The sequence below is a fragment of the Carlito syrichta genome, unplaced genomic scaffold (genome assembly GCF_000164805.1).
Source record: "Carlito syrichta isolate Samal-C Ts95f unplaced genomic scaffold, Tarsius_syrichta-2.0.1 Scaffold303651, whole genome shotgun sequence".
Classification (NCBI taxonomy): domain Eukaryota; kingdom Metazoa; phylum Chordata; class Mammalia; order Primates; family Tarsiidae; genus Carlito; species Carlito syrichta.
This window is the reverse complement of record NW_007247747.1, coordinates 207,149-227,491: the sequence shown is the minus strand read 5'-3', so window position 1 is coordinate 227,491 and position 20,343 is coordinate 207,149. Positions and strand designations below refer to the sequence as shown.

Genomic DNA, 20,343 nt, shown 5'->3' with positions numbered 1-20,343 from the left:
GAATCAACATTATTTCTTTAAAGTGAGTAGAACATTCTGTATCCTTCAAACATCTAAAAAGAGAAAGCCAATAGATTGTGTAATATTTGCAGAAGTCAGAGTCAACAAGCAACAAAAAAGTAAAGTAAAGGATGATCTTATGTTTGAAGTATTTCTGAGCTTTTGTTTGATGGTTTCTTGATTGTGTATGTGTCTGTGTATGTGGGGGGCGAAGGATTATTTTTTGATTTTTATTTCCGCCTGCTATTCCCTGTAGCAATCTCATCTGAAGTTCAGCCTGTGAGGATACCACATACTGCTGTGGAAAATACAATTAGTCTTCAGACATTTTAACTATTTATTGTATGGAAAAATCTTAAAATTCCTACTTTGAGAAGGACCTGGGGTAAAAAGAAGACGTAAACTAAAAATAACTGGCAATTTGAACTATCATTAACATTCAATACAATTTTAAGCAGAGTGAGATTGAAAGTATTGAAAAAATAATGTCTGCTGGACAATTTTCTCATGCTACTTTTAATGTTTGCTTTCACATTAAAGGATTAAGCTCAAAAGGATAGCATTCCAAAGATTGGGGAGTGTGATTGAAAAAAGAATATAATGACACTGTTATCTGGCAGTTTCTGAATTAGTACTTTATTTCCAAATAGATATTGCTTTTTATAAATATGCGTTACTCAATAGGAAAGAATATAATATAACTTACCACAAAATTTTAATTTAAAAAGAAAAATCCACAACTCACTAAGAAAATGATTAAAGGTATATTTTTACTGTGGTATAATGACAAGCCCAAATTTAGGCTGTCTGAATCAGAGTCTAATGTGTAGGGATAGGACCCATGGGGAACAGGGATAAGAATGTAGGGTATGGAGAATAGTCTTGCAAACACTAGGCATGGGGAATAATGTTCTAAGACAATGAGAATGAATTTAACTAAGCTCTATTTGTGGGTGGGGGGAGGAAACCAAGGAAAATAACCTATAAGTAGAACCAAATCCATAGTTTACTCTGGCCTTGGGTGTTTCTATTCAGTTGGCCTATGCATGAACTATTGTGTGGTTGACTCAAAATAGATGTAGCAGCACCTCTTCTAAACAAAGACATTTCATTGATTCACTTCTGCCTTCCTAACTCTGCCTTTCTAATATTCATTTCTTCTTTCCACAGATTTGTTTACCCATTAGTCTTCCCTTCTCAGAATTTGAGAAGTCACCTACTCACTTCTCTGTTATGTTCATTTCTTTAATTTTAGCTTTCTCTGGAAAGTTGGGAGGCCAACTCTTTGGGTGGAGAGAAGCCGAATCTCAGTGCCCAAGTCTTATCTTAGGCCTACGGATCCCCAGATTTAGAACAGATCATTCGATATTATAAATTCCTTCATCAGTAGGGGAGTAGTTTCAGAAATACTGTTTTTCTAGATTCTCATTGGCTCAGGTATGGAACTTAACTTGTACAGGCAAACCTTCAGCACTCACCACAGATCTGAGTATAATCAGAAACACTCAGTTGAAAGTCAATAGGTGCACAGTATATTTATGTAATTTTACTATTAGGTAATATTCCCTAGCATTACTTATCTGAACTCTAGTTTCACTATAAATTAAGCAGACTAATACAATTCAAAATTCCTAAAATTTAATAAAGAATCATGAATTCACATCTGTTACTGTAGAATTTTACAAGCATTTCTAAATTTGGACAAACACTATCTGGATTTCAAGACAGCTTTTCATAATAATTTCTCTGTAGGAAATGACTTTTCCAGTTGTTCTTTCCCTTTCAAAATAAGAAATTAACTAAATGTTAGTTATTGAGAGAAAAGATTCAAATTTGCAATTACGAGAATGTATGATCAAGTAGGTACTGCAGCAAAGCAGAAAAAGAAAAGTGATTTTATAGTATGATGCTATTAGTCCACGCAAACAATTTGTTGTAGTTACTTTTTAAATAGCAAGTTCCTTTTCATACTAGATTTTGTTCTGATCTTTTCTCTTTGAAGAGAGGTCCTCTCATTTCTCTGAACCCCTTCCTCATCAGTACAACATGCTTCCTTAAGTTTAACTTGTCCTTCATTGCTTTTATAAAATATTCTGTCTTATTGGGATATCATCTCTTATCATAAAACTTAACTTTTTAATTCTATTTACATAGACTAAAACAAGGTTTGCTAATGATGAAAATTATTTTACCACATTAACTCTAGAGTATTTTCATGGAAAATTGACAACTCTATTATTGTTAAATTTTCAGGTTTGAAGAAAGACATTTTGTTGGATCACAGCATCATAAATGTGAAGCCTTTATGAGATGCCAAGAATCCAAGAATCAGACAATATTTGTCATAGAAATAGGTAACAGTTTTTCAATTTTAGAAAACAAAATATTGTCATGTAGCCTATTAAATTAATTCAGAATCCTGGCAGATCACTGATATGGATCAACTAGTTTCATATATTTAAACTAAGAAAAAAATCTTACTTGGATTTACTTGGTAATGCCTTTGCTCTGACTACTTTTTGGTACATAGACTATACTTCATTCAAAGTCTCATGTTGAAAAGGCTTAGAGTAAGACTAGATTTTAAAATGTAAAAAATAATTAAAAATTTTAATTTAAAATTGCTTATACAAATATATTGGCCATTGCTTTTATAAGGTACTACTTTACATGGAGCATAGCAAATATTCAGTAAATGAAAGCTATCAGTGACAATGTGTTAAATTTGTATTAGTTTATTTGGAGAGTACATTTATAATATGTTAGGAAACTATTAGAACTTCTGGGCAGAAATTCAGGAGTCTGCTTGACTCCCAGACCACAAAGTAAAAATTTATCAACAAGATTGTCTATGGGGAATGACAGAATAAAATCATGATATAGAAGTTAAAATTCTGAACAACTAGAAAGGATCTAAATTAAAGTAAAAAAAAAAATAAAGCAAGGCTTATAAAAGGGATTTAAGTACAAAGATTATAGGAATTTAGGATTATTTTATCCAGAGAAGAGACATCAGACAGACTTAAAACTATTCAGTTTTCAGCTACCAAATACCATCAGATAATAAGATCTGTGATAAATCCAATTCTGCACTTTTTTTTTTTAAATCAGTAAAGACCTATTTCTTAAAATGACAGGTTATTTTCAAGAGTTCAAGGTTTATTTTTCAGTAAAAATGAAATGTTGTCCAATTTTTATGTTCTTTTGTTAGTTTGTGGATGAATTTTAAAATTGTTTTTTAATAAAAAATAACTTTTGTGAAAATAACATTAGATTTTTTTTCAAATTATCTAATGATATTTTACTGTTAACAGCATTCAAGGCATGGCTTATAGTACACATGTATTTACATTTGTTACAAATATATTATTACTGCCTGTATGACTGATCAATTTGTTATGAAATCTTTCTTATATGATTTCTGCCATATTCTGAGAAATACTCTGATCCACAGGCTTAATCTATGAATTAAAAATTAGAGAAATAAAAATTCTGTCAGTCATTCGCTATTTTGAATGTGTATCTACAATTTTCCTAGGGCAGTGGGGGAAGTATAGTTTTACTATCTTCACAAACCTGCAGTTTTTTAAAAACAATAAATTAGTTTAAATAAATTCCTACGTTTCTCTGGATGACTGCACATATAATAAACAGACTGTGCTCAATGTCTATGGAAGCTCAAGAAGAATACTTTATACTTATCAATGTTTTGATTTTATGTTAACCTGGATTGGTACCTGAAAGAAATCGACCATACTTCACTGCATAGCTTGAGTAGAATATGGCAAATACTGTTATTTTTTAAAGACCGTGCTTTAGGATATTTATTTTATTTTATTTTTTTATCTTTGGCTTTCTTTTTTTATTATAAAGATGTGGGGTACAATTCAGGGTTAGGTAAACAAACTTTGATATGCAGGTACCCTTGTTGATGAGGTATGCGCCTCCCTCCCCTAGTAATTTCCCTCAACTGCCAATCCCACCTTCCCTCCACAACTCAATTTTTAAAAGAAATTGAAAGACCATTTCAATGTGGTATTTTTATTCATATGAGACTATATGTTGCTGTTTAAATTAGGCTTCACAGATTATCAAGTATTTTAGGCTGGACATGTAGTTCACTCCTATAATCCCAGCACTTTGGAAAGTTGAGGTGGGAGAATTGCTTGACTTCAGGAGTTCAAGACCAGCTTGGGCAATATAGGGAGACCACGTCTCTATAAAAAAAAATCAAAAAATTAGCCATGTGTGTACCTGTAGTCCCAGCTACTCAGGAGACTGAGGTGGAAGGATTGCCTGAGCCCAGGAGGCTGAGGCTGTGGTGAGCTGAGATTGTGCCAATGTACTCAAGCCTGGGCTACAGAGTGAGATCTTGACTCAGATCATCATCATCATCAACATCATCATCAAGAATTCTAATTTTGATAAATGCATTTAACCATTCATTGTAAATAAACTAAGTATCAGTAGGCACTGGGTAGAAAAACATTCAGAAGACATAGCCCCTGCCTCCAGGAACACAAAAATCCCTTAAGAGACAGAGACCTGAATAAGGAGGCATTGAGCAATAAAAGAAATGAACTCTGGAACTACAGAAGACAGTCACCTTAGGGAGATCAGGTAAGAATTTCTGGAGGAGATAGTGTCTATACTGTGTTCTGAAGGATGAGGATAGAAGTTATTCAGGCAAAGGAAGGGTGACAGGGAGAGTGTGGACAAAAGACTGTGCTAGAATAAGACAGAGATGTGAGTAACAGCCCAGGGAACAAGAAAGGTATGGGACATTTAGAAGTATGGCTAGCACGTGGAAACCAGGAAAAACTGTGTTGAGTAATGTAAGAACAACTTTAAATGCTATACTAAAAAGTTTATATTTTACCTTGACTGTAGTAGAAATTTTTGAAGTATTTTAACATAACTGTTACAAGATAGAATTCAGATTTTATAGCATTCTGATGGCAGAGGAAAGAGACTAGAGGGAGGCTAAACTGAAGTTTGGAAAATTGTTAGTCTGTGTTTACTTTCCTCATTTTCTTAAGATATTATCATGACTAGACTCTATTTTACTTGGAATCTGCAGTCTACATAAATCTTTCACACACACTTTTGTACTCCTAAGTCATCTTTGGCCTATTTACACTCATGACCTAAAACAACAATTGCTTACAGACATTGTGAACTATAGGCTGCAAAGTGTCTCATATTTAGTTTTAAATTTACTTTTTAAATTTAAATTTCAAGCTCAGGATTTCAATGCAATGATGTTTCGTTATCAGATGGGAACTGTGACATAAAGAATATGATACTAATAAATGGTAAAGACCTGGAGTTTGTGAGCTACTTATTTGTTTTGTCGAGTAAGTAGATGCAAGATTATGTCCAATCAGTAATACAACATCACTCACTCATCTTCCATTTCTTGAGTGGAAAAAGACAAAGTAGAGAAGAGCTACAGCTGGTCACTGTCTGTTTTCGAACAACCTGTGGCATCTCTTCTTTATGTATCTATGTTAGTTGGGTATATAATCACATTTTGTGGAAGGGAGAAAAATTAACTGAAATTCTAATCATTCAAAACTTTAATAATACAGTTATTATGAGATTACATCTGACAATCATGTAGTTTAATGAGCTTTTTAATATGGATTCATTTAACTTTCACAATAACCAGTAGAGTAGGTACTATTGTACTCATTGCATAGGCTAGTACAGAAGAGGAATAAGCAACTTGCCCTATATTGCCCAATTGGGAAAGTGTAGAGTGGACACAGGTTTCAGAACTGTATAATTTGGCTGAAGAAGCCATATTTTCAAGATCTAATCTATAATGGACAGTAAGCACAATAAAATGAGCACTTACTTTAAAGAATATGTAAAATTTTGATTTTTCCACAACTTTACACAGCTAAAACTCAGATGAGCAAGCTACAGGCATCAGTCTCAAGGATTCCCTCCTAGTATTGTCACAATGACAAGTAATTTCAATATGAAATGTTTAAATGCTGTTTCTGTGTTGGCAATTCTTAAATATGTCAGAGAACTGGACCATTCTTTTACTGATTGCTTTTCAGTAAACTGGGAAGGCTAATGTGTAGTATTAAACAATTTTCTATAGAATATAATGAAATTATTTCCATTTTGAATAAAAAAATGAGAATCATTACTTAAAACTTTTTTCTTCATTGGTCTTCAAGTAAAATTGTTGCTTACCATTATACAAGTATGTATGCATATTCTTTCTCTAAAATACAGCTTTGAATCTTATAGATTTTTGAGCTTCAAGGAAATCACATGATACAATACTTCCATGACAAAAATGAAACTCATAAAATTTAAATGAAGTGCCAGGGTCACATACAGAGTGGATAATAGCTCCTTTACATAGGAACATCTTAGGAGCTGTCTTACACATTTGAAACCATTCAAATGTTTTAACCATTTTAGTGGATATATGTCAAAAATTATAAGTTGCCATTTTAAAAACCTAGCAACCTCTTTCATGATATCCAAATTAAGAAGTAAAGTATTAAAAGAATAAAGACACTTGATATTAACTTAGATAAAAAATATAATTGGACTTTATCTAAATCTAGGGAACATTCAGGAAAATAAAAAAGGGAAGTATAGATTGTTTCCATGTGGAAATCTTTAATCATTTGTTTAAACATCTAGGCAGAGTAATTAAGAAAAATCCTCTCTGCTATTTAGACATATAACAGTCTAAATTTATTAGTTACACTAAATTAATTTAGTTCTCTTTTGTTCTCTTTTGAGGTCTATATTAAAATATGCTTCTCTCTACTTTAATTTATGTGTAGTGATTCTCAACCAAAAGGTACAAAGAACTAAGAACTGGGGTTTCTATAGAAGCATGTTTTGAATTCTATGAAAAAGAAGAGGATGGTATTCAATTTCCAAAATTTGCTTAACATTAAAATTATAGGCTTTAAATAATTTTCTTTCTTTTTCTGAGTTGGAGTCTCACTCTGTCGCCCAGACTGGAGTGCAGTGGCACGCTCCCGGTCACGACAGCCTCGACCTGCTGGGCTCCGGCGATCCTTCCACCTCAGCCTTCCAAGTAGCTGGAACTACAGGTGCGCGCTCCCACGCCCAGCTAATTTTTGATTTATTGTGAAGATGAGGTCTCGCCAAGTTGCCCAGGTAGATCTTGAACCCGGGGGCTCAGGCAATCCACTCACCTCAGCCTCCCAAAACACGGGATTACAGGCTGAGCCACTGAGCCCGGCTAATAATTTTCACTATTAAATTAGAGGTCACTAGGAAATCAAATAAATGAAAGCATCCTACAGGGCTCACAAAAGGGAAGTAATGGAGCTCCCTCTATTAAATTATGCTTAAGAAAATGATAATTTAATCATTAGAATGACTATGGTGCAATAACTGGAAGTTTTTCATAATGTCTAATATTTTAAAATTACTTAAATTCATATAACAATGTCAATTTCTAAAAAAGTAGCAATAGTACATTACATATGTCCTTATAATTTTAAAGCATGTGTTCTTTTTTAAATGACTATTTGGGGAAAATTGCATTTTCAAGCTATAATATTCAATTTCCGTTCTTTTGTTTTGTTTTGTTTTTCCTGAGCTGATAAAGCTGAAAAGTCACTTGACAGTCATTGAAATTATAAAGCATACTAATAAAATATGCTTTCCAATTTTGCTATGGAAACCCAAAATGCATCCAGATGGAACTGAAATGTCTTGCAGTCAATACAATGAAGTATTTCACAAGGTTTTCCGATGTGAACAAATCTACATTATCATCATGATTACTGAAAAATATGATTCATAAGAATTATTATTGGTTGAGTGTTCAATATGTGCCAGACATGGAGAAGCACAATATAAGCTCATTACCTTCTTGCATATTCATATAGAATGAATATTTTATATCATACTATTGTTATCCTCAATTTAAAAATGAAAAACAACAGCAACAACAGACAAAAGCTAGAAAGAGAACGAATGCTCTGACCCATAGTCCAAGCTCTTGAACTCTTGCAATGGATTCCATGCTATGCGTTGGCAGTCTGGAATCTTTGAGCATGGACAGCCTAAGAGAATCAAGCAGAGAATGCGTGTTTTTAATTCCTTGGAGATACGATCATGCTGTCTACCAAAAAAAAAAAAAAAAATGCTACTGAAGCAATTCAAATCCTTTCTAACTAAACATTTTTGGATCAATTCTAGATAATGATAATCTCCAAACCACACTGTGAAACTATTCTTTTATCATTTCTTTTACAAAGAAAACATATTTCTCATCAGCAAGGAGGAAAAGAGCTGAGCAGATAAAGTGCTTGTTTTAATAAACAGATACTTATTTGCCATTCTAGTATGATAATAAAAGCAATTTAATCGCATATTCAAGAGACATTTCTCAAAGGAATTATTTGAAAAGTAGGATAGCATCCACTGAGTTTGGGTGGAGTAGAGGATTTATTTAATGGGGTAAATTAAAGCATATATTACATTTTACTCTTAGACCCAATATCAAAAGCATTATTTATAGAGTCATGCCTATCATTGTAAAAAATATAAAGCCTAGTCTTACATCCATCATAAGCATTTTTTCTTAGAAAGTGTCATACCTATTGTCACATAGAGAAAATACTTGCAGAATAAAGTATACATGCTACAAATTTGAACATTTAAAACGAAATGCCAAGCAGAAACTGCTTTATACATTAAATTACAGTTTGTGTATACTAATATTAACTCCATTATGGATATTTATCACCTTGTTTAAAAAAAAACTACCTTAAGCATATACTTGTTGAAAACCACATATATAGCACCATGGTTTTTCTGTATAAAAATGACAATGAAAATAGATTTTATCCTGCTTTCCATAGGTTCAAAAATTACAGAATGAAATATACTTTATGGTACTTATCATTTTTAAAAATCGCAAAATATTTTACTTTTTATAAGCTTGTAAAAAATTCTGATGAGACAGCTAAAACGAACTTGTTAGAAGAATTGTTTGAAATATTATTTACTTAAAAAATAATTGAGGTTTGTTTAATAAGACCTAGTATCCAGGGTTTACAAAGTTGCATTAGTTAGGCCACCCATACAATGTACATTGTACATACAATGAACTAATACAAATATTTGAAAATCATTTTTTGTAATGAAAAGCAGTATCAACTACTTTTAAGGCTCAAGAGAAGTTGCCTCTTAATTCACTCTTTCAGTTTAGCCAATCTGATTCTACAGAGCATGATTCGTACAAAATGGAAGAAATGACAACTTATAAGTACACAGTTTATGTTTTAAAAGTTTGCAATCTTATGTGGAAAGACAAAGATAAAAATTCATAGTAAATTTACTTCTTTTCTTGGCCCCATCCCATGTACAATATAGTTGTGCACCAATATATCTATGACGTTTGCCTTATATGTGATTATGTGCACCTATTACTCCTATAATTCTAATTTTTCCAGTAAGCTTTAAGTGAGTAAAGCCCAACTTATTATATATTGACATTAAAAATTTGTATTAATAGTACAGACTATGAAGGGAGTGTAAGGAAGAGGTATTTTATCGCATACTTCTGTTGGAATTCTTTAAAAGTGTGTATTTTTTGAACGGTAATTTTAAAATTTCTTCCTAAATGAAAACTATATATATTCTCTGACTCAGCATTTTCACTTCCAAGACATTTTACCAACAATTGCAACCAATTGCTCATATTGACAATAACACATATTAGGATGTTCACCGTTCTAGTTTGTAATAACAAAAGACTGAAAACGATATACACTTCTAGGAACTGACGAAATGGTTAAATGAATTATGGCAGTACAATAACATCCATTGTACCACTTTAAAAAATGAGGTAGAGCTGTATGTGCTGATATGGGACAATCTTTTAATCTCTAGAATGTACTAAGTAAAAAAGCAATGATGTATATATGATATGCCTCGTGCTATTTTTTAAGGAGGGGAAAGGAGGTGTATATGCAAATATTTGCTAGTGTATGAATATTCAATAAGACAAAGAGATCCTCTTCTGGACTCCCCAACTGGTAAGTCCATTAGGGAGATACAGGAAAGCATTTGAGCAACTTTAAGAAATCCTTGGTTTTTGCCTTAACCTCCAAAACTTTAGATTCCCTGCAAAGGGACAGGCACCTCTTGACTGCTAGGAGTTAGAAAGCATGTTTCTTCCCACCATAATGTTTTCACTCATGCTATTCCGTCAGCCCACATTATTTGATTTTCCTCAGCACATACCTCAGATATTACTTCCTGAAAGAACCTTTCAGAGTTTCTCCTAAACCTTAGACTAGATCTAGTTACTTTAATATAAAATGCTCTTTATTTGTTCTTGTGGCACTTGACAAAACTTCTAGCAACATAGTTATATATGCTTAGTTGGCTGATATCTGTTTCCCAGAGAGAACATGAGTGGTAAAACCTTGACTGTATAGTAACTAGTTCATTTCTGCATTTCCAATAACAATGCTCAAACTCTTTGATCAATGAGTCTAGGCACAAATGAAACCATGGGCATTGTTGTCTGTAGGAACTTTAGCTAATTTGGTATTGGATTTTAGGTAATCTCTTAACTTGTGGCGTCATTGATCTTAGCTCTCAAATTGGAAGCTAAACAAGAGGAACATCCAAATAACTTTCTCATTTTTCCAACAACCCATCTTCTACCATATTTTAGGTTGTGACCATAAATTGCCTGTCTCTGTTTTTTTTCAGGGTTATCATATCCAATTTTTTAGATACTTTTTTCCTTTTCTTTTTTTTTAAGATGTGGAGTACAATTCGAGAATAGGTATACACATGGTTATCATACAGGTAATGTTTGGGCCTCCCTTTGGTCCCCACTTTTCCTGGTTTGAGATCAGGTATATTGATGTTGTCTCCTCCACCCCTCACCACCCTGGCAGTATCCCTCTACTGCCAATCCATTTCTTATAGTATTACGGTAAATGTTCAGAGTCTAATTGCCTGCTTCTAATCCTTCAAAAGCTTTCCCTCTATCCCTCCCTTCCTCCTTTCTTCCTTCTCCCTATGCCCTTTTCCCTCACCCCCCCCACAGAGATTTCCATAATTTTATTTTAGGGGAAGTTAAGATTTTAGCAGTAGGGAACAGTATTCTTACTGGACACAGCTTGAGCTCATCCAATAGGTTGTATGGTTGCCCAAGGATCGAGAGGAAGAGGATGTAACTTGTGAATGTGGAGTCCAAAGTTCTGAAGAAAGGTTCTTTGCTTTTGCCACATTCCCTACTCATACTGAATAGTAGACTGATGACAAAAATGGTCCTAATTCTCTCTGCATGGACTTTATCCACACCTTTTGCAAAGTAACTTTTTAGCTCTTTCCATTTAATAAGTGGAGATGACTTTCCCACCCGGGAATTTGAGTTCGGCGTGTGACTTGTCTTCACCAACAGGAGGTGGCAGACATGATGGTTTGCCAGTTCTGACCCTAGACCTTGAGAAATCGCATGCTTCTGCTTTCTCTCAGAACTCTGCTTCTATCAAGAAAACAAACTTAGACAAGTCAGTTAGAGCAGGTGTCCCCCAAGTCCGGACCGTGACCCAGTACTGGGCCAGTCGGTGACCTGTTAGAAACCTGGTCGCACAGCAGGGGGTGAGCAGGGGGCAAGAATCTAATGCCTGATGATCCCCGCCCCCCGGCCTTTTCCGTGGAAATCTGCCTTCCATGAAACTGGTCCTTGGTGCCAAAAAGGTTGGGGACCGCTGGGTTAGAGGATGAAAAGACCACAGAGGAGAGTTCATTTTTCCTAAAGAACTGCCAGCTACCCTCCGGAAGCAGAGCTGCCTAGGCTGACCCACAGGCGGCTGCTGTAGAATGAAGATATCTAGCTAAAACTAGAAAAACCTTCAACTGAGTAAAGACTACATTACCAACCTGCAGAATAATGAATTAAAGAAATGGCTGCTGTCTTAAGCCACTATGTTTTGGAATTTTATTATGCAGTGATAGTTGCATTACACTGGGTTTCAAAAATTAAGAACAGTAACTTGACCTCTTATTATGTTTTCCCCTGATTTAGTGAGAGGTGAATTCCATATACAGAAATGTCTTATTAGAAAAAATACTTCGGTATGTGCTGGCAAGTTTTAGTCATAGTAGTCATTGCCTTCTCCTTCATTCTGCCCTGGTAACGGGAACAAACAATGGCATCCTTTACCTTGTATTCTTAAACAAAACCCTCTCAACTTTCCTTACCTTCATCCACTCTGGGGTTTTTCTGAGTAGCTGAGACACTCTGAGATAACTGAACCAAATAACATGTGGATGTGTAATTTGGTCGGAATGGTCCGTTTTAGCACCAGTTTCCTAAGCTTAGCCCTGAGTCAGGTCACATTTTTGACTGATACAATTGTAGCTTACATGTCAAGAAGGACTTTGGGACTTCCTTCCCCAAATAGACCTTGCCTAAATAACCCCATAGTACAGAAGGACTCTGGGGGCTTCCTTTGACTTATACACATCCTTTAAAAAAAAATAGATCCAAATTGATAGTGGGGCTGCTGAGAAACCTCATAGAAGAACAGAATGGGAACTGTGCTGCAGGATTTCAGGCTCAGACTGAAATAGACCTTCCCTAAATAACCCCATAGCTGAGTATAGCTTCCAGGTGAATTTCAAACACAATTACTCTTTTGGCATCACAGGTCAGTTGCTTCTAACTGTGAGATCCTCAATGCTTTACATTCAGAACATTTTGGGGGTCCCAGGCTATGACTTTATGTCTCTCTTTACCTGATATGAAAGGGGGTATATAACCCCTTATTGATATTTCATTGCAGCTGACATTTAAATGTAAAAGTGTTTAGAAATATGTACTTGGTCAAGATGAGGAGTGCACTTCTTATAGTTCAGTACTCTAAGACAAGACATATAGTATAGACAGATAAGTTACTAATAATTACAGTGACCATAAAATTTCTCACCCAAACTGCACTTTTGAGAATGAAAGAGGGTGCCAGGCATAAACCAGGACCATCTTGGTTATACTAGGATGTGTGTTCAACCAACTAATAATGTGCCAGATAGCACCACAAAAATAAAAATAAATCTCTACAATAGGGACCATAAAAGGTGACAACAGGTGACACAACAGATATCACCTGGGGAATGGTTAGCTGATTGAACCTCAGGAACACTCACAAGATTAATTTGCCATGGTTCAATGTATAGCCTTTAGCCCTGAAAGCTTAGAAACTTCTCTTGGCTGCTTCCCAAAAGTTTTTTCATTTTGGGGGATGAACTCTTACTAGTCAAACTCATAAATCAGCTTATTGGTGTACACGTGAGCAATTATTACCAAGGGAATACAATACTCACCATCTTCCAGTTAGGGCATCCTATCCCTGTAAATTAGCTGCATAAGAAGTCACATTATAATGAGATTTCTTAGTGACCATGAAATCACAGCATGAGAAAAGTTCACTATATGATTTTAACATTTAGAGCATTAAGTTCTTATAACGAGTTTCATCTATCTCTACAAAAAAGCTACAACCACAAGGCAGGCTGGGCAAATCATGTCTTCCAGTCAGGAGGAGCTATTTTTACCACAAGAGAAAATGTTTGGACACATAAGTAATTTCAATAATCAGCCGGGCTCGGTGGCTCAGCCTGTAATCCTGCGCCTTGGGAGGCTGAGGTGAGTAGATTGCCTGAGCCCGTGGGTTCGAGACCCACCTGGGCAACTTGGCGAGACCTCATCTCTACAATAAATCAAAAAATTAGCCAGGCATGATAGCGTGCGCCTGTAGTTCCAGTTACTTGGAAGGCTGAGGCGGAAGAATCGCTGGAACCCAGCAGGTCGAGGCTGCGGTGGCCGGGAGTGGCCACTGCACTCTAGTCTGGGTGAGAGAGTGAGACTCCAACTCAAAAAAAAAAAAATTCCAATAATCACATTTGGCTCAAGGACTCTACTTTTTCTCTGTTTCTTCTATTGACCAAAACCTTTTCTATCCTGAATCACAAGTCCCTTACCGATATATGTACACTTTCAAAGTGCCATCATGTCTTGATGGCCTGTGAATCCTCCTTTCCACTCTGCTCTTTCATGATGGTTTTAATTCCCAGTTTAGTTCTCAGGAAGCAATATTATATCCTCAATACTGAAGTTTTGTGGAAAATTTCTCGGAAATTCATGAATGGCAGATACTGCCATATGAAGGAGTTCCATTCTCTATATGTGCTTTGATTCTGTTCTATTTAACGCAAAGAAAAATATGTGAAGCAGCTTCTAGATGTCAAGCTCTTTACCAGACTTGAGGATACACAGATGAAGATAAGATGTGGCATTCAAGAATTCATGGTCAACGGAGGAGAAAAAAGTAGCTAATATCATAATACAACGTGGCAAAAGCTGCAGCAAAGACAAGGGCAGAAAAAAGTTAGAATCCACCCAGTCATTATTGACATTCTAATATCGATTTTGCATTAAAGGCAGAAAGTGTAGGAAAGTTCTTTTTTTCATTCCTAGTTCAAAGAATGCCCTAAAACTGTACAGACGAAAAGCAAAAAAATATAATTACATCAACTTCTGAGATGGGAGTATCTTTGAGATTTAACCCCTAAAACATGTGTTAGAGTGGCTGGTTGATATCTTAATCCGTAAATTTAGTTAACTTCTCTGTTGACTTCATCACAATAAGGTGAAGTAATTAAAAAGGAAGCCATTTTAATTCAAACTTCAATCTTCCTGCCATTTATGGATTTGAAGTCACTGGTTTCCACTGTTTACGATGTATAGGTAACATTTTTTTTTTTCCTAAATGCAGATGTATGAAAATCCTGCTAGAAAGGCAATGTCCTGGCTGCCAAGCCAACTCCTATCAATAAGAAGGTATTGCTTCATTATTCTTTCATTCATGGAAACGCATAAAAACTAATGAAATTTTTAAAAACTTGCTTAAGAAAACTAGTCATCGAGTGAGGGTAAAATCTGTCTAAAAATTGAAAATGTGATTTTGCAGTGCTAAACAAATTATCCTTAATAGAAGTGTGACTGAACAAGGACAGAATATGTTACAGTCACAGTCTTAGTATATTTTCTTCTGTGAATGAACATCAAGAGTCCATGATGTTTCTATAATCTACAAAGACTTAATTTCATCTCATGAGTGTGTAGTCTTACTTCAACCACGATTTTGCATCTGTTTCTGGAGTGCTACAGAAGAGAGCTATAATAATAACAACATCAATAACTACAACAATAATAATAATGATAATAACAGAGAGCAAGCCAGAACAGCTAGACAGCTATCTAATTTCTGAGTAATCTATTCCCCTCAGTTTAGTTTCATTGCATTGAAATACTATGAATTATTGGAAGACTAGACCAGTATAGACATGTTCACTGAAGTTCTTTAACTCAAAGTCAAATTAAGTAATCCTTTGATTAGAAGCTGTTTTGGATTCTGCACAACTCTGATTTTCCCTTCAATGGAATGGATAATTGAGAACTGACTGAATAAATAAGAAAGGAAGCATTAAAAGCTAATTTCATTCTTGGAACATACACTACAATAATGGGCCATGATAATAGGTTACCATAAAACAATTACTGAATACCATAGCACATTTGGAGCTAGTCATATCTGAAATATATAAGGTATTCCACTCATTAAGTGAGAAAAAAGAATATGAAATGCCTCATTTAAGTAGAGAGATTAGCTGGGTGAAAATACCAATAACACCAAAAATATGGTAATAATTTTGTATGCCATAGGGATACTATAATAACTGTAGGGTTTAATCTTACCAATAGCTTGCAATATCCTCTTGAGCATATAATATATATTTAACCTTAACTTTACTCTCCATAGAAAAGAGAAAATTCTGCCCTAATTTAAAAATATAAATGGACATGTTTCTGGTCTTTTTCATTTCCTATTGAAAATAAACTGAACTGAAATCCAAAAGTAATCATCAAATAAATATTGATTTATCACCCACCACTCCCAAGAAAGCATTGTTTATTCCTCTAAATGAGCTTATTCTTATTTGCCACATACAGATGTGAAATAAATTATATAAGCCTTTGTGAAAACTTAACAATGAAGAGCAAAGTTAACATTGAAAGAGAAATGACACTTAAGTTTCTATGCATACACAGAAACGCAGAGAAACTCTTTTATCATAGCAACCCCTGTGTGGCTCTTCTGCTTATTTGGGATACAAACTGCATGTGTCTACTTGAGTTAATAGCTTCAAGGAGCTAGAATCCTTTGATGGTGTTTTATGCTAAATAAATGGCCAAAACAGAAAGAGGTGTGTTTGTAAAAGACCTGGTGATTATAAAGCATTTAAAATACTATCTGACAAAATGCTATCATCTTACACCATGTAATGCTGAGAACTTAGATGGTGCTCAGTTTTTACAAAGGACCATGGTTAGTGGCATGAAAACTTGAGGGAGAAAGAGGAAAAAAAGAGAAGATAAAAGAAACATCTTTGTCTTCTTTTAATGAAATGGTCAAAGTGATGATTAAGTGGAATAAATTAAAGGGTGTTGTTCTATCAACAATATAATAAAAGTCTTAATGAATATAGCATGTTTTACAAGAAAAATTCAAAATGCTGAGCAAGGGAATTACTAATCTCATCACAATCAGTACTGTGCATTATACCGAGAGAAAATTTTACAGATGGGAAATTTAAAAGAGCAGGAAAAAAACTCTTCCAAGGACAAAACATTCTTATATAACATAGCTAAAAACTGAGAACATGAGTACTGACTACAGTATAAAGAGTTTTCTGATAACACTTAAGACTATTAAAGTACGTTTTTATTAATTTTCTTCTTTTTAATAAGTCAGTGGTAGACATACATATCTCATCCAAATGTCTATCACGAAAGATAAGCTAATTTGAATTTTCTAGGAAGTCAGAAAAAGTTTGGATTTCCATAGGCCTTAAAATAGCATAAAAGTATTAGTATTATCTATTTCCTTCCATTTCCCTTTTACAACCATGGTGCGAGTCAACTTCTTTGTTGAGGAGTAACTTTAGGTTGTACATGTGAGGTTTGGTCACACAAATATATTAGCACCAACCACACGTATATCTCATTCTAGGAGTTGTATGGCCAGCTTGAATAGAGGTAGACTTGCAATAAGAATGGGTTACACTAGCACAGTTTTCTGAGATCTACAACCATTTCTCACTTTTGGGGCCTCTTTTTGTGGGAGTGTGGGAGATTAACTTCTTTCCCCAGTCCTTTTTTTTTTTTTTTTTAATTCCCATTCTGGTCTGAAAGAGTGAGCACAGATGTTATTATGTATTTTTAAAAGTAGAAAAAAAAAAGATAGAAAATTAACAATTGAGTTCCATTGATTACTTTTCTAATACAATTTACATGAATTTTGTCTAGACTGAGATAATTAGATAAATACGATTGGAAAATAACTCTGCCTGCTCAAATTGACTTTTTACCTTAAGACATTAGAAACAAAGAGTTTCTAAGCTAGTAGAGATTTCAGAGAGTTGACCCTTTCAAAGTCCACCCTTTGATTTTACACATGAAAAAGCTGAAGCCCAACCTGGTTACAGGACTTGCTCAAGTGCCTGAACGTAGATGGTCCTGAGCCAAGTCTAGAAAAGTAATTTACTGCAAATAATACACTATTAAGTTGTAAATTGCTATTGGATTAAATACATCATCAAGAAAAAATACATATGTATTAGCTACCAAACAGTTTTCAGTTTTTAAATTAATAGACATTAATAGTCCCACATCAGTAGTCTGAGAGGACATTATTTGTGTCGGTGCTTTTCCCAAAGTCTGTTGAGATAAATTGAGATATCACAAACACCATATCCCAGGAAAATAAAAGGCTTTCTGTGTGCTCATGTCTTGCTGTACACACAGACGACTGGAGTGAAGAAACAGTTAACTGCAGCGTCCCACCTACTTGTAAATAATCAAGGAAAACCCTTTTTTTTTTTTTAGCAATACAAAATGTCACCACAGGCTGACGCTCTTTCTACAAGAATAATGAGAATCTTGCTACCTTAGACGTTGAGCACACACTTCATTGCCTTTATCTCAAAATTCAATTCTCGTGGTATATCTCTATCTCTCTCTCTATATCTTCCTCCTCCTCCCTTCAAAACAGGTGACATGACATGCCTACAATCTATCATTGGCTACGTCGCGACTACAGGCCAAGAGACCTGGGGGAGCAATTTCATAAACTCGAGCTCTCGGCCTCCAGTACTGGGCACCCGCGATTAAAACTGCTCCGGATATGAAGGACAGCAGGAGGAGCAGGCAGTGAGCCCAGGGATGAAGCCAGTCGTGGGGCCCGCCCCCCACCCGGCTCTGCTTTGCAGAGGGCGCTGCAGGAGGCGCACTTGCTGTCCAGGACTTGCTGCTGAGTGTAGACCAGGCGACTTTTGTACCATCAACCCTCCTTTCAAAACACGCTGACCCCGCACCGAGAATGACGCGCAACGCCAGCCCAGGAATGTAGGGAAACCGCGGGTCTGAGGGTCTGGGGCATCCGATCCGCAGATCAGCGGGAGGTGATGGCGCCGCCACCGGGCTCGCCAGTCGCCCCAAAGCGCGCGGCTCGGTCCCCGCTGGACCTGCCAGCCTGCCGCACCAACGAATCGCCTCGAAGGCGGTCTGAAAGCGGAACCTGTCCCTTTTTAGCAGTTAAGTGTGCGGAAAAACCTGTCCTCCGACGTGGCCCAACTGAAAATAAATTCCAGCGCGACCGCACAGAAACTGGGCGTGTGCGTGTGCTCGGGGGTGGAGATGCAGGTGAGATGACACTCTTACAGTCGCGAGAGGGTTAAACGGAAAGACAGCTGCGGGCGTGTGGATGTTTGCATGTTACAAACCCACATCACCCACGTTCTCCCTTCTCGACTCTCCCCTCGGCTCAGAGTGCCTTCCTCCCGCCGTCGGACGGTGGCATCGTGGAAAAAGTGGGATCCACGCGGTGCCAGAGCCAAGGGAGTCTCGCCTTCCCACTGCCCCCGTGCCCCTAGCCTGCTTCACCTGCTTTAAATCTGGCTGAACTGTGGTTTCACAGTCCCCGCCCCAGAACTTGTCACAGACGCCTTTTTCTCAGCCCCAGAAACACCAGGTGAGCTCATTACCTCACCCAGAAATGTAACTTTAATAAAGAGATCTGGAGCGGGCACCCTCCCCCCCACAGCCCTGGCAACGGCAGCCGCAGCTCGCCAACACTTGTGGTCTCTCCTTCAGTCTCTACACCCCCACCCCAATCCCACTCCCCGCCTGTCCAGGGAGAGATTCAGAGGCTCTCAAACCCCCTTGTGTGCCAACCACTGAAGGGATGTGCAGGAATTAAAGATGCGAAAGGGAAGTGAGGTTTTCTTGTTTCTCTTTGATAAAAGCTAAAGAAAAGGGTAAGAACAAACAGGCCAACAGAACAGGACGGAGGAGTTTAACTGGCAAGAAAGAGAAAGCAAAACTTCAAAGACAAAGAGGACATCCCCCAAATCCTCAATTCGGGCGAGGAAATGAACCCGCGGCTCTTCAAGTGACCGTGAGCGCGCAGAACGCGCAGCGGGGACCAACTCGTGCCAGCCGCCCGGGGGGCCTGAGGACACCGGGGCCCGGGGGACGTCCCCGAGGGCGCGGAAAGGGATTTCCCGCGAAGTGTTTTCGTGGTTGGGAATTTTGTCCCATTTTCTTCTAAGGCTCAGTACAGAACTGAGAACTGAGACTCTTATCACAGGTTCGGGGCATCCAAAAGCCCCTCACTAAGGTCTCACAAGGCCAGCTGCTAATTCCAGATCCGGCTGTGTTACTTGCCTGCGGTCACTCCTACACACCATCCACCCACCCAGACATCAAGGGGGGTGGGGTGGGCGCGAAAAAAACCCCACAATTTGAATATTCGTTTTGTTGAAAGGGTGGAGAGGTTACAGTCCTTCTTTTCTCCTCTGCCCCGCCTATCTCCTTCTCATCTCACACCGAGGGGGACGTTATTAGGGGCTTCATCGCGGAAAAGAGCGGGCGATTATTTCATCTGCGAGCTAGGCGAAAGGAAAACTGCTTGGGGCTCAGTGACGTGGACTTTGATACCCAGAAACAGGCGGGACCGTCAGAGGACGCGAGTCCGCTGCCTCCCCGGGATCCGCAGGGACGAGGGAGGAGAGTCAGACCCATCCTGCCCGCGGGCCCCTGCAGCCCGAGCCCCGCAGCACCCAAAGTTCCCGGACGCGCACCCAGCGTCGCCGCTCGCTGCCCCAGCTGGAGCCCACCGGGCAAGCCCAACCGCGCGGCACAGGTGCCTGAGCCCGGGGCCGGTCGGTGCCCGCCCG

The 20,343-nt window shown here is 37.2% G+C and overlaps 1 protein-coding gene across 4 annotated transcripts in view; it reads right to left on the bottom strand.

Annotated features, from left to right (window-relative positions):
* ALCAM (activated leukocyte cell adhesion molecule) overlaps window positions 1-20,343 on the bottom strand; it is a 204,056-nt gene that overhangs the window by 175,292 nt on the left and 8,421 nt on the right. The gene's annotated exons all lie outside the window — the stretch shown is intronic.